Source organism: Lepidochelys olivacea (assembly GCF_965140295.1).
Source record: "Lepidochelys olivacea isolate rLepOli2 genome assembly, chromosome: 19".
Classification (NCBI taxonomy): domain Eukaryota; kingdom Metazoa; phylum Chordata; order Testudines; family Cheloniidae; genus Lepidochelys; species Lepidochelys olivacea.
The window spans coordinates 1,604,154-1,617,243 of record NC_140429.1 but is presented as its reverse complement, the minus strand read 5'-3'; positions in this window follow the sequence as shown (position 1 = coordinate 1,617,243).

Genomic DNA, 13,090 nt, shown 5'->3' with positions numbered 1-13,090 from the left:
TTCGCTCTGTCAGGCAGGTGAGCTGCTCAGCAGTGGCAGGCACCTAGGGGAAGGAAAACTCTGATTTCAAACCAAAAACGTCAGCCAGGTTGGAAAAATGGCACCAATCACACAGGCTCTGTGTCTGAGCTGCTGACCCCAATGAACAGGATGAGGTGAAGTATTCTAATAAGAATCTGCAGTTTTCCTCTGAGCCCTACTGGGTGAAAGGGCTTTTATTGGTTGGGTAAGGGAAGCCCTTTCAAGGGCACATTTCTTCTGGAAAGTAAGTGTCACGGAGTCCCCGGTGATGCTCTGGAGCTGCTCCCCATGAAGCCAGTCAGGACTCTGGGGCAGTCGCCTTTCTGTGAGCAGCCTGTCTTCAGGACACACAGCTCACACAGCTTCCACCTTCCTGGGTCTGACCTCAGAGCATTCAGCATCCTCTGCCTCTCCGTGCACTTCCCCCCAGCGAGTCTGCTCAGGCGGGGCTCCTGGGGAAGCCAGAGGGTCCTGCACCCCAACTTCGCAGTCAGACGTGACTCTCAGCCAGCCACTAAAACAGAAGGTTTATTAGATGACAGGAACATGGTCTAAAACAGAGCTTGCAGGTGCAGAGAACGGGACCCCTCAGCTGGGTCCATTTTGGGGGGCAGTGAGCCAGACAACCACGTCTGTACTTCACTCCATGTCCCAGCCAGCCCCCAACTGAAAACCCCCTCCAGCCCCTCCTCCTCTGGGCTTTGTTCCTTTCCTGGGCCAGGTGGTCACCTGATTCCTTTGTTCTCCAACCCTTCAGCTCTCACCTTGCAGGGGGGAAGGGCCCAGGCCATCAGTTGCCAGGAAACAGGGCGTTGGCCATTCTCTGTGTCCAGACTCCTGCACACACATGCCCTCTAGGGCTCTGCAATGATCATACACCCTTACTCCACCCCCTAGATACTTAAGAACGGCCTAGGGGAAACTGAGGCACCCCCACACTATTCAGAGGAAACATTAAGAACAGTCCCACTTCGTCACAGTAAGTCCTCCAGCTCCCAATGGATACAGTGAGTACATCACCATGGTTTTGAAAGGTGAGGTGGAGCTGTGCACGTGCATTTGAGATCAGGTACTGAATGAAATGTCCCTCTACCTTGTTGTGCTGAGGTCTCAGGGTGAAAAAAAGAATTGCAAGTGGTAATGCTGAAATTCACGTGCAGCTGATGCTTGAAAGTTGTGCCCTAACAACTACTCTCACAAGAAAACTTTTTAAAAGCTTATTGTAGGAACTCAAGAATGCACTTCTAAATGAAATGCCTCCTTTATATCGATGAAAGCTCTCCCTTTCTAGGCCATTCCTATTTGTATACTGGAATCGAACCAAAAACTGATCCATGTTACACAAGTTGGTAGACAAATCCTGAGTAAATTAGTGCCGACGTTCTCAGGTTTGCTAACATAACTTGAGAGGGAAGGGAGCTGGGCCCGTTCTGTTCAGGCGGTGATTGCGATGGAGCTTGGTCTTGCCTCTGTTTCTGCAGCAGATTTTGTAACCGTATCTGGCTCCAGAGGGAAAGACTTCAGGAGTGAGGGTTCTAGAGTTCAGCCCCCACCAAGCAGCTTTTGACAGCTGAAGGCAGCAGGGGAGAATGGGGCAGTGATTTGCCCACTGTCCCACAGCAGGGCCATGCCTAAGATGGGCATGACATGCTAATCTCCTGACTCCCTGTCCCCAGGAGCAGGCTACCAGTCGAGCAGCGTTCTGCACTCCTTAGACAGGGCATGGCTTTGCTGTTCTGCAGCATCTCGCTGGAGCCTCTACAGGCATGCCCAAGTAGCGGTTGCTCAAGCTGGGCCTGCTGATGAAATGCTGCCCGTCTGTTTCCTGGTGGATGCAGTTGTCCTTCCTCCTGTTGTTGAGAAGGAATGGGCAGCATTTATTTGAACTGCTACATGTATTGGTTCATCCTAAACTGCAGCCACAATCATGTCCATCAAATCAAAGAAACCTGCCCTAAACCCCTCCACACTGGTTCTAGTATATTCTGCTATTGTGTAATTTTCAAGAAACATCCGGTGGCTTACCACTTCCTCTTGGGTACCTCCGTGCAGATGGAACCCGGTGTCAGATGGGTGGTGATCATGGCATCTGCATCATATTCCTTATCTCTCTAAATAGGTTATCCCCTCCTCTGCAAGGTGCAGATCTACTCTTTTTAAAAAAGAGGTCACATGCACACACGTGCTCTGAAAAGCGTGTTGCACCTCAGCTGGGTACGCGGCTGGCTCAGTCTGGGGCACGCTGGATATGTTCAGCCCCTAAATACAGAACCCCTCAAGCCTATGTCTGAGCAACAGTCCCACCCATTGCTATAATGCAAGGAAAAATGTGGGGAACTCCTGCCTTGCTGCTGGGAAGCAGGGGCCATGGGGTAAGCAACAAATGCAAGGGAAGTCTTGTAATGTTGCACGGCAAGTCTGAGTATGGTGCATGGGGCAGTAGACTCCAGCGGCGTAAGATGAAGTGGAAGAGCAGGAGCCACTCCTGTAACACCCCAGGAAGCAGGGGCCGGACAAAGCTGATCAAGCAGCTCTGAGCCCTGCAGAACAAGTCTGACCAGACCTTCATTATCCGTTCTCTGTCCCTCCTCCAAACAACTGTTCTTTTCTTTACCCTGCTGCAGTATGGGTCAGTATGATTTCTCTGTGTCCTGCTTGAGTGTCTCCTGAGCCATACAGACCTCTCAAATCACTAGGATGGCTGAGCTCAGTTCTGCACATTCCCATCTCTGGAAAGGTATGGCAGAAATGGAAAGGGCTAGAGATGGCTGATAAAAATTAAAGATCTGGGCAAACTCTCATATTTAGTCAGACTAAAAGCACTGAGATTGTTCATCGTAGATGAGAGCCATGAGAAATGTACACAGGTTATGGTGAATGACCATCTATTAGGCTAATGTACAGGGGCATGGGAACATTCAATTAACTGGAAAGATGGTTACTTTAAAGTGGATAAAGGCAATACTTTATCACATGATGCACAGTTAAGCTGTGGAATTTACTGTCACAAGGGATCACTGAGGCCAAGAGTGCAGCAAGATTCAAAAAAGGAGTGGAGTTCTTTATGGATAACAAGAACCAGTAGAGTTTAAAAAACAAGAGTGCTGGAAGGGCTGGAAGCCTTCCTGGTTTAGGGCAGAAGCCAATCTCTGTGTAGGTTAGGAGGGAAGCTGCTTGTGGGCAAGTGCAATGCTTTCTGCAGGGTTTCTTCCACCGCTCTTGGAGACTGGCTATTAGACCTCTGTCTGATCCAGTCTGGCAATTGCTATGTGCTGTGTGTTCTGAGCTATGGGGCTCCCGATGACGACGATACCTAGCTCAGATACCGTAAATCCCAAAACGCTTCACCAACGGTGGCAAGTGCCATTATCCCCATTTCCCAGATGCAGAGACTGAGGCACAGAGGTGAAGTGATTTGCCCAAGGTCACCTAGCAGGCCCATGGCAGAGCCAGGAACAAGCCCAGGTCGCCCACATCCCAGTCTACGGCTCTGTCCACTCAATCTCACTACCTCCTGATCAGGGGAAGAGGTTGCTTCCCCTTTACACTGGGCAATAGCCCTGACCCATTCACTGATATGTTTTTGTTGAACAGCGTGGGGGGGAGGTCCCTCTTCAGCCATTTTGATGTTTGACATTGGGTTTGTTTTGAATTTTGCACTAAATGCAGGAGGGGGAGGCATGGCCTGTGCAGGAAACAAAGACTAAAAAGGCAAAGCCCAGAGAGGTCTGGTCCTCAGGCTGCAATGACCCAGCTGGGAAGAGCCACAGGGGAAGAGAGTGGGATGGAGCATTAACCAAGGCTCCTCTTTCAGCTTAGCAGGGCTGCAGGTAAAACACCAGGCAGGGTGCAGGCTGTTTCTCAGAACCAGTGAAATTCTTGCCAGGAGTCTGCACTGCACTGGTCCTACCCCTGGTGCCCTGCAGCACTGACCTGCTCCTTAGGGGGCTGTCTGCCTTCCCTCTGCAGAGACTCCAAGGCCAGAAGGACCACTGAGGTCATCCAGTCTGACCCCCTGCATAGCCCAGCTGGAGAATCCTCCCCCACCTCCCAGTAATTCTTATCTGTTAGAAAAATGGCCAGTGATGGAGAATCCACCACCACCCTGGGTAAGTTGTTCCAGGGGTCCATTCCTCTTGCTGTTAGAAAGTTATGCCTTATTTCCAAAACTGGACACAGGATTCCAGCAGCAGCTGCACCAGCAGGGCCTGATTAACGCAGGGGCTTTAGGGGCTGCAGCCTCAGGCTAAGGGGGCCCCTGCAAAAATAAATCCATAATTATATACAATTCAGTGGTCACCAACCCATTGATCCTGGAGCCTCTGCTCTGCTCTGCAAATGGGAACTGCGAGGACGGCGCTTGCGGGTACTGGGCAGCGCACAGAGACACGCTGTCCCCCTCCCACCAGCGGCGCGCAGAGACATGCCAGCAGCTGGCTGCTTCCGGGAGCGGTGTAGAGCTATGGTAGCAGGCAGCCTGCCTGAGCCATGCTGTGTTGCCAGCCAGGAGCCGCCTGTGGTAAGCACCTCCAGGACGGAGCCTGCACCTCGCACCCCCTCCTGCATCCCTGAACCAGATCCAAACTCCCTCCTCCACCCCAACCCCCTGCACCAAACTTCCAGAGCCTGCACCCCTCATCCTCTCCTGGAGCCCCCTCCTGCACCCAAACTCCCTCCCAGAAAGAAACTATTATAACAGCCTACTTCTTACCTTAGAACAGCTATTTTGCATTAACTTAACTATATTCTACATGTTTTAAGACTGAAATGTAACCACAGAACGGCTTTATGTTAATTAAAAGGCAAGTTTAGTATAGCGTTAATAGCCTTGATGCCATAATTGTGATCATTTTGTTTTAAATTCGGAAAAAGACTTGTAGACAGGGGTCCCACACAATCTAATAGCCCCAGGCCCACAGGAGAGATAATCCGGCCCTGTGCACCAGTGCTAAATATAGAGGTAAAATAAGGAGATTCCCCAGTTTATGCATCCTAGGACTGCATTAGCCCTTTTGGCCACAGCATGATAGTGGGAGCTCATGTTCACCTGATTATCCACCATGACCCCCCAGTCTTTTCCAGCATCACTGCTTCCCACGACAGTGTCCCCCATCCTGTAGGTATGGCCGACAGTCTGCTGTCCTAGTTGTGTACATTTACATTTAGCCATATCAAAACGTAGCGTTTGCTTGTGCCCTGCTTACCAAGTGATCCACATTAGTCTGAATCTGTGACCGGCCCTCTTCATTAATTACCACTCCCCAATATTTGTGTCCTCTGCAAACGTTATCAGTGATGATTTCATGTTTTCTGCAAGGTCATTGATAAAAATGTTCAATAGTGAAGAGCCAAGACCCTAACCTTGATGTTTTCCCATTTACAGTGGCAACGTGAGACCAGCTTTCAGTCCATTTAATGTGGGCCGAGCTCATTTCACATTTTTCTAGTTTTTTAATCAAAATGTTGTACCAAGTCAAAGGCCTTACAGAACTCTTAAGTACATTACAGCAATGCTAATACCTTATCAACCAAATTTATAATCTCATCAAAAAAGATAGCAAGAGAGCTTGGCAGGATCTATTTTCCATAAACCCCTGTTGATTGGGATTAATTACACTGTCCTCCTTTTAGTTCTTTGTTAGCTGAGGTTTCCCATGCCTTTCTTTGGTACTGGATGTTCCTGTGAATTCAGCAGGTTCCTGGAGGGGATTTCCCAGAACCCAGGAAGTGGCTGGCTTAGAAGTAGCTTCCCTGACTTTAGTATGTGGGTGGAAGATGCAGCTGCACCTGCTAGAAATGAGCAACAATTCACAGTGGTGCTGGACAGGGATTCCTGCCTGACTCCTGGGGCCAAGGGAAAGAAGATGGGGCTTGAGAGCCCTGTTGTTTGAGCTGCTGTGCCCCCTGCTTTCTGACTGGAACCTGGGGGTTTAAGGCACCTTAAACAATATTATGCAACAAGGGAGAAAGTCTCTGTCTTTAGCAAGGTGTGAGTGAGGGCCTCTGCTTTGACCCCAAAGGCTTGACAGGCGTCTGGGAGAGCCAACCAGGCACCACCCTCTCAACCTCCCCATCTCTGTAATCTGATAGAAGCGTGAGGGTATCCACTGAATAAAGGAGGAAGGAAGTGCAAAAGTAAATATGATACTAGGACACAGACAAAGGAACAGCCAGAAGCAGGGCTGGGTCCAGCAAAAGGGAAGGAAACCACCCAAAGGAGGAAATGGGGAGTATGTGTAAGGGTCAGAACAAAGATCTACTGCTGTATAGGAAATCTGGCTGGCTGGCTGGCTGTCCCCGTTCACACCCCTCTATCCATCTATGGGTTTTGTATAATCATAGAAATGTAGGGCTGGAAGGGACTGCGAGAGGTCATCAAATCCTGCTGTGGCAGGACCAAGTAAACCCAGACCATCCCTGACAGGTGTTTGTCCAACCTGTTCTTAAAAACATCCAATGACAGGGATTTCACAGTCCCCATTGGAAGCCTGTTCCAGAGCTGAACTACCTTTCAGAGTTAGATATTAGGACAAATTTCTAACGATAGCTCCCTGGCTGCAGATTAAAGCCCGTCATTTCTTGTCCTACCTTCCGTGGCCATGGAGAACAATTGATCACCATCCTCTTTGTAACAGCCCTCAACATATTTGAAGACTGTGATCAGGTCTTTTCTCATGACTAAATGTTCCCAGTTTTTTTAACCTGTCCTCATACTTGAGGTTTTCTAAACCTTTGATCATTTTTGTTGCTCCCCTCTGGACTCTCTCCAGTTTGTCTGTATCTTTCCTAAGCATGACACTCCGTACTCCAGCGGAGACCTCACCAGGGCTGAGTACAGCGGGACAATGATCTCCCGTGTCTTACGTACAGCAATCCTGTTAATACACCCCAGAACGATATTAGCCTTTTGCACAACTGTGTCACACGGGTGGCTCATGTTCAGTTTGTGATCTACTATAGTTAAGACTATGTTTTAGTCACGGGTATTTTTAGTAAAAGTCACGGGCAGTAAACAAAAATTCATGGCCCGTGACCTGTCCGTGACTTGTACTATATACCCCTAACTAAAACTTGGGCCGGAGGTGCTCTGGGGGGGTAGTCCAGGGGCACTGGGGTAGGTGGCCTGGGACCCCTGCTGGTCATGGAGAGTAAGCCGGCAGTGGCATGCAGCCTGAACCCCTGCTAGTCCGGGGGGAGGAAAGTTGGTGTGCAGCTACAGAAGTCTGTGACCTCCGTGACAGACTCGCGGCCTTAACTCTAACATGATCCACCATAATGCCCCTCACCATAATATCCAAGTTTTTTTCATGTAAATGGCACTGGTGTAGCAAGTTCCCTACTGGGTTTCGTGGCAATGGGGACTTCCCTAAACACACCAGCACTGAGCAGAAAGCTGTGGACTGTTTTGTCTCACTCAGAGATGCAATCACAGCAAGGTGACAAAGGCACTTTCTTGCCATCTCAGACATTCTCTGGGTAGAATTCCCTGTGTCCTTTACCCTAGGCAAACCTTCCCCCACCGCAGCCTTGGGGAGTAGACAGTGATCAAAGGGGCAGAGGGCAGGTCAGTATCAAAGGCTACTGCTAAAAGAAAAGGAGTACTTGTGGCACCTTAGAGACTAGCAATCAGCGGCAGGTTCCCCAGCTGTGCGGAGCCCCCACCTGCTCCCCCCACCCCGGGCATGCCTTGCACAAACACGTCAGGGGAGATAGAGCGTCTTGTTGAGCAACATTTCAGGAGAATTTGCATGTTGTTTTCACCCAGGCACTTGGCCTGGGGGGAGGTTTACGGGATCAACCAAGCAACTGTTGCCCAGTGTGGAGATAAGTGGTGAATATTGCTGCAGCTGGGAGCCGGGCCACCACGACTGAGTGGGGAAGAGAGGCCATGTGCAGGCAGTTCAATGCTGTTTACCTCCATCCTGCAGTTTAAAAGTGATCTCCAGGAGAGTCAGTGACCCACGTGCAGCACCAGCCTGGGAGGCTGTTTCTAACGTGGTTCTGTGGTTGACTGTAATACAGCTGAATTGTAGCATGGCTGGGATTTGATGTGCTGTGTGTGTCTGACATCTCAAGCACTCCCATCACGCACCGCACTATCCCAGCTGCCTGGCTGCTCATGATTTACTCCGCAGTAATGTCTAGAGGCCCCAGTGGGGAATCAGGGACCCGTTGTGCTGGGGGCTGTCTACGCACATGAAAACACAGTTCCTGCCCCCAAGAGCTTTCCATCTTAGTGCCTGACACAGCAGAATCTAAGCACTGAACCAGCTACAGGCTAGTGAGTGTCTGGGACAGGGGTTGCCAGGTGTCCGGTTTTCGACCGGGTGTTCTGGGACCATGGTGGCTCCGGTCAGCACCTCTGACCAGGCTGTTAAAAGTCTGGAGGGGCGCAGCGGGACTAAGGCAGGCTCCTTTCCTGCCATGGCTCCACACAGTTCCCAGAAGCAGCGGCATGTACCCCCTCCGGCTCCTATGCGTAGGGGCAGCCAGAGCGCACCGCATGCTGCCCCCGCTCCAAGCGCCACCCCCGCAGCTCCTATTGGCTGGGAATGGCAGCTCCTATTGGACGGGTCAGCACACAGAGCCACCTGGTTGTGCCGCTGTGTAGGAGCCAGAGGGGGGACATGCCGCTGCTTCTGGGAGCTGCCTGAGGTAAGCACTGCCCGGAGCCTGCACCCCGACTCCCTCCCACGCCCCAACCCCCTGCCCCAGCTCTGATCCCCCTCCTGCCCTCAAACCCCTCGGTGCCAGCCCAGAGCATCCTCCTGCACCCCAAACCCCTCATCCTTAGCCCCACCCCAGAACCCACACCCCCAGCTGGAGCCCTCACCCCTCCGGCATCCCAACCCCCTGCCTCAGCCCACAGCACCCTAAACTCCTCATTTCTGGCCCCATCCCGGAGTCTGCACCCTAACCCCAAGCCAGCCTGGTGAAAATGAGTGAGTGAGTGAGGGTGGGGAGATCGAGTGAGAGATGAGGGGGGGCAGGGCCTTGGAGAAGGGGTGGGGCAGGGCAGGGCCTCGGAGGAGGGGCAGGGCAGGGTTCAGGGCAAGGGTGTTCAGTTTTGTGCGAGTAGAAAGTTGGCAACCCTAGTCTAGGACTAAGAGTGAGGACCTCTGGCTCCGTTCCCAGATCTGCCACTTACTCACTCTGTGTCCTTGGACAAGTCATTTCACCTGTTGATGCCTCTGTTTCCCCACCTGTAAAATGGGGAGATCTTGACTGAGTATTGCTGAGGACTGGGGGCTGGCTCCTGCATGGGCTGATTGTGGTGTATATTTTGGATTGTTGTTCTTGTCTTTTTTAAAAAAGAAATGCTTCTAAAAGTGTCTAGTGGCTCTGGGGCTAAGTGGTTGGAAGGAAAGCTGTTACATAAATACCTGGGTGACTTGGGGGAAGGTGGGGGACATGGGGGAAGTTAATTCATTAACAGTTGTAAAGGGCTTTGAGTGCCTGAGATGACAAGGGGACAGTATTGTTAATTAGGTGTAGTAGGGTGATTATTATTTTCCTGCTATGCTGGTACTAATTCCAGAGCAGGAAGGGGAGCACGGGGTTTGGGGAGTTTGCCACATGCTCACCTACAGCTACTGTATTCCCGTGCAGGTACAATATTGCAGACGAACACCCCAGAGGCTGTCTGAGCTGACCCTCCAAGGGCACAGATGCGCCGAGGTGGGGTTGTGTGTCTGGATGCCATCTAAACTCATGTCAGTGTGGACATGATTTGGGTTTTGCAAGACCTTGTGGGCTGGGATTTTGATGTGACCCAACACCAGCAGGGGCTCAGGTCCAGGTCTCACACGATTGAACACCGAGTTTTGGTCGTTCAGACACGTAGCATTTTGTCCCATCTCTAGCTCCTAGTGCAGACAGGTCAGTGCAAACAGTGTGAGTCATGACTCTATTATCTGTGTTGCAGCCGTGCCCAGAATGTGCTGGGCGCTGCACAGACCTGTTGGGAGAGACAGTCCCCACGCTCTCCTAGCCTGTTCCCTGATTCCAGGTATGTGAGCTGGCTCTCAGAAGGGTGGTGCAAAGACTGGGGTAGGATTGTGCTCGTGCTTGCAAGGGATAGTGAGAGGGACAGGCCCAGCTTTGCCATAGCCAGTTATACAGTGCTGCTGGTCAGTTTCACCACGAGACCTTGGCAAATAGCTTCCAACAAACCCGTATCTCCTGGAGAGTAAAAGCCAGCATAAGGCTCCATGCCAGAGGCCAGAGGTATGGAACCAAGAAGCATCACATCTCACTAGCTGACCTTAAACATTAGCCAAGCCAGATGAAAAGCACCAGACCAAAGTAAGCACTGGTTAGGGAGGGACTGGAGCTTTGGGATCCTTGCCTGCATGCCAGCAGAGAAGAGCCATTTGCCTGTGTCAGGTGAGGTGGTTACTGTGCTGAGCTGGGACCCTTTGTTCATTAAGAGCTCAGAGACACTCTTTTGGAGCATCAAGGTCTAGTCATTACGGTCTAATGGCTTCCAGGCTCTGCTGTTTGTCTGTGCTGGCCAGGGCGACACATACAGGCAGGAAGCTCAGTGCTCAGAAATCAGGAGTCTTGGACAGGACCCAGCTCTGGGGGAGTTCGGGGCTGGACTTTGTCCTCACCGCAGAGCTTGGTGCAGTTGGCAGTGTCTGCACAAGAGAAGCCTAGAGCAGGAGTCTGTGCGGGAGCCCAGAAATGGAGACAGCTTTGCTGCAGGTCAGGCACGAGCAACCGGCGGGGCTCAGGGACAGGGAGCAGCCCTGGAATTGCTGGGGGCTGCAGGTCCCGACTGAGCTGGAACAGCAGAGTGCGGCAGTCAGGGGATGAGTTGCATCACAGCTTTGGGAGTCAGACTAGTTCCTAAGGTGCAATTGTCCATGGCACCAGCCCCACAAGTGGCCCTGAGGGGTGCTCTGCAAACTAGCCTCGAGACTGAGAGGAGGGCCCTGCAGGCCAGGCTGGAGGCGCAGAGATGGAGCAGTGAAGGGCTGGCTTGTGCTGTGAGCGGAGAGAGGTCACTGCTGCCCAGGGCCCCAGCACCAGCCTGAATGGCAGGCTCAGTAACAGCTTGTTTCCCAGACAGTCATTTTGTATCTGGCACAAAAAAGAAATTGCTAAATCCAGGGGTTTCCCATCAGTCTCCCCCTGCCCTGGGAGGCCATTACTGCCAAGGGTGTCGCCGGCAGATGAGCGGCAGAACCTAGCTGTGCAGAAGCCCGCAGGGAAGGGCCTGAGAGCGGGATTCTGAGCCGCGAGTCGTGGCAATGCTGCTGAAAGGGGGTTGAGCTACATCAGGTATGCGAAGGCTGGTTTGCCCAGACTCCTCTTAATGGGGATTATCTCCAAGACACAAGGTGCTGCTGTCACATGTCATCCCTTTGAACAACACAACCCTGTCTGCAAAGTTGCAATGAACATTTCCGTGACTGTAGCACATGCTGATCTGCCTGGGCAATTGGCCAGGAGCACGGGCTTTCCTGCCTTGACAGAAAGGTGGAATCAATCCACTGTTTGCTGAACAGACACCTCGGAGCCCGCCTGGGAATGTGCATTGGTATAAAGTCACAGAGCAAACGGCCAGCCCGTCGCATCAACTCCAGTGCTTGGGGAACGGACACTTGAGATTAGCTCCCACCTATCCACAGCGTCCCAGACTTGCACAGGCTCAGAGAACTCCTCAGCTGTCCATGTTCCCAGCTGCTCCCGGCACTGCTGGTACAACCTGCGTTGACCCGCCGGCCTGTTGCTCCACGGCTCTCAGAGCCTGGAGCTCAGTGAGCACCAGAAACGCCCCATTTCCTTTTGCACCAAGATGGTTAGTTTGTGCTCCTGCCTGTATTCCGAACAGCCCAGAAGCAAATTGCCCCGTTGGCTGGGGACGAGCTCATCCAGACCCTGGTCCCAGGGAGAAGCTCCATCCCACCTGAGCGTCTTATTAGGATCAGGGTCATTTACTCCAGTAGGAGAGACAATAGCCGTAATTCCCCTTTCGCTTTATCCTCAATTTAAATATCATTATAACAGTGTCCAGCAGCTGCAGCTGAGGGCTGTGACGGGCTGGGTCACAGAAACCCTCTGATGGGCCAAGGCTACTTCTGCTCCTGCTTTCCTGCCCTGCCAGCTTTGGACACCAGCGCCCTGCCTGGTTTGAGCCAGACCCGCTAGCCTGCTGCAAACCCAGACCCAGATCTGAACCATGTTCCCTAACAGCTGTAGGCTTAACTGAAAGCAGCTTACAGAAGTGTTCCTGTCCTTGACACTCAGATGCCCAACTCCCAATGGGGCCCAAACCCTGAATAAATCCATTTTCCCCTGTATAAAGCTTATACAGGGTAAACTCATAAATTGTTCGCCCTCTATAACACTGATAGAGAGATATACACAGCTGTTTGCCCCACGTATTAATACATACTCTGGGTTAATTAATAAGTAAAAAGTGATTTTATTAAATACAGAAGTAGGATTTAAGTGGTTCCAGGTAGTAACAGGCAGAACAAAGTGAATTACCAAGCAAAAATAAAATAAAACCCACAAGTCTACGTCTAATAAAACTGAATACAGACAAAACCTCACCAGTTCCAGTAAGCTTCCTTTTACAGACTAATCTCCTTCTAGTCCGGGTCCAGCAATCACTCGCACCCCCTGTGGTTATTGTCCTTTGTTCCAGTTTCTTTCAGGTATCCTTGGGAGAGGAAAGGCTATCTCCTTAGCCAGCTGAAGACCAAATTGAGAGGTCTCCCAATAGACTCTCTCTTGTGGGTGGAGACACCCTCCTCTCACCTATGCAAAGTCCAGCTCCAAGGTGGAGTTCTGGAGTCACCTGGGCAAGTCACAGGTCCATACAAGACTCACAGTTTTTACAGGAAGAAGCCATTGCCTACCTGGCATCTTGAACATCTCCAGGAAGACTTCTTATGTGGACTGGAGCCTTCCAAGATGCACTGTTCCTTAAGTGCTTCTTGATTGGGCACTTAACTTTGTGAAGTCCTTTCTCCAGGAACTGACCAAATGCTCTACTAAGGTTATTTAGAAATCAAGCCAGTACACGGCCAATATTCATAACTTCGAATACAAAAAT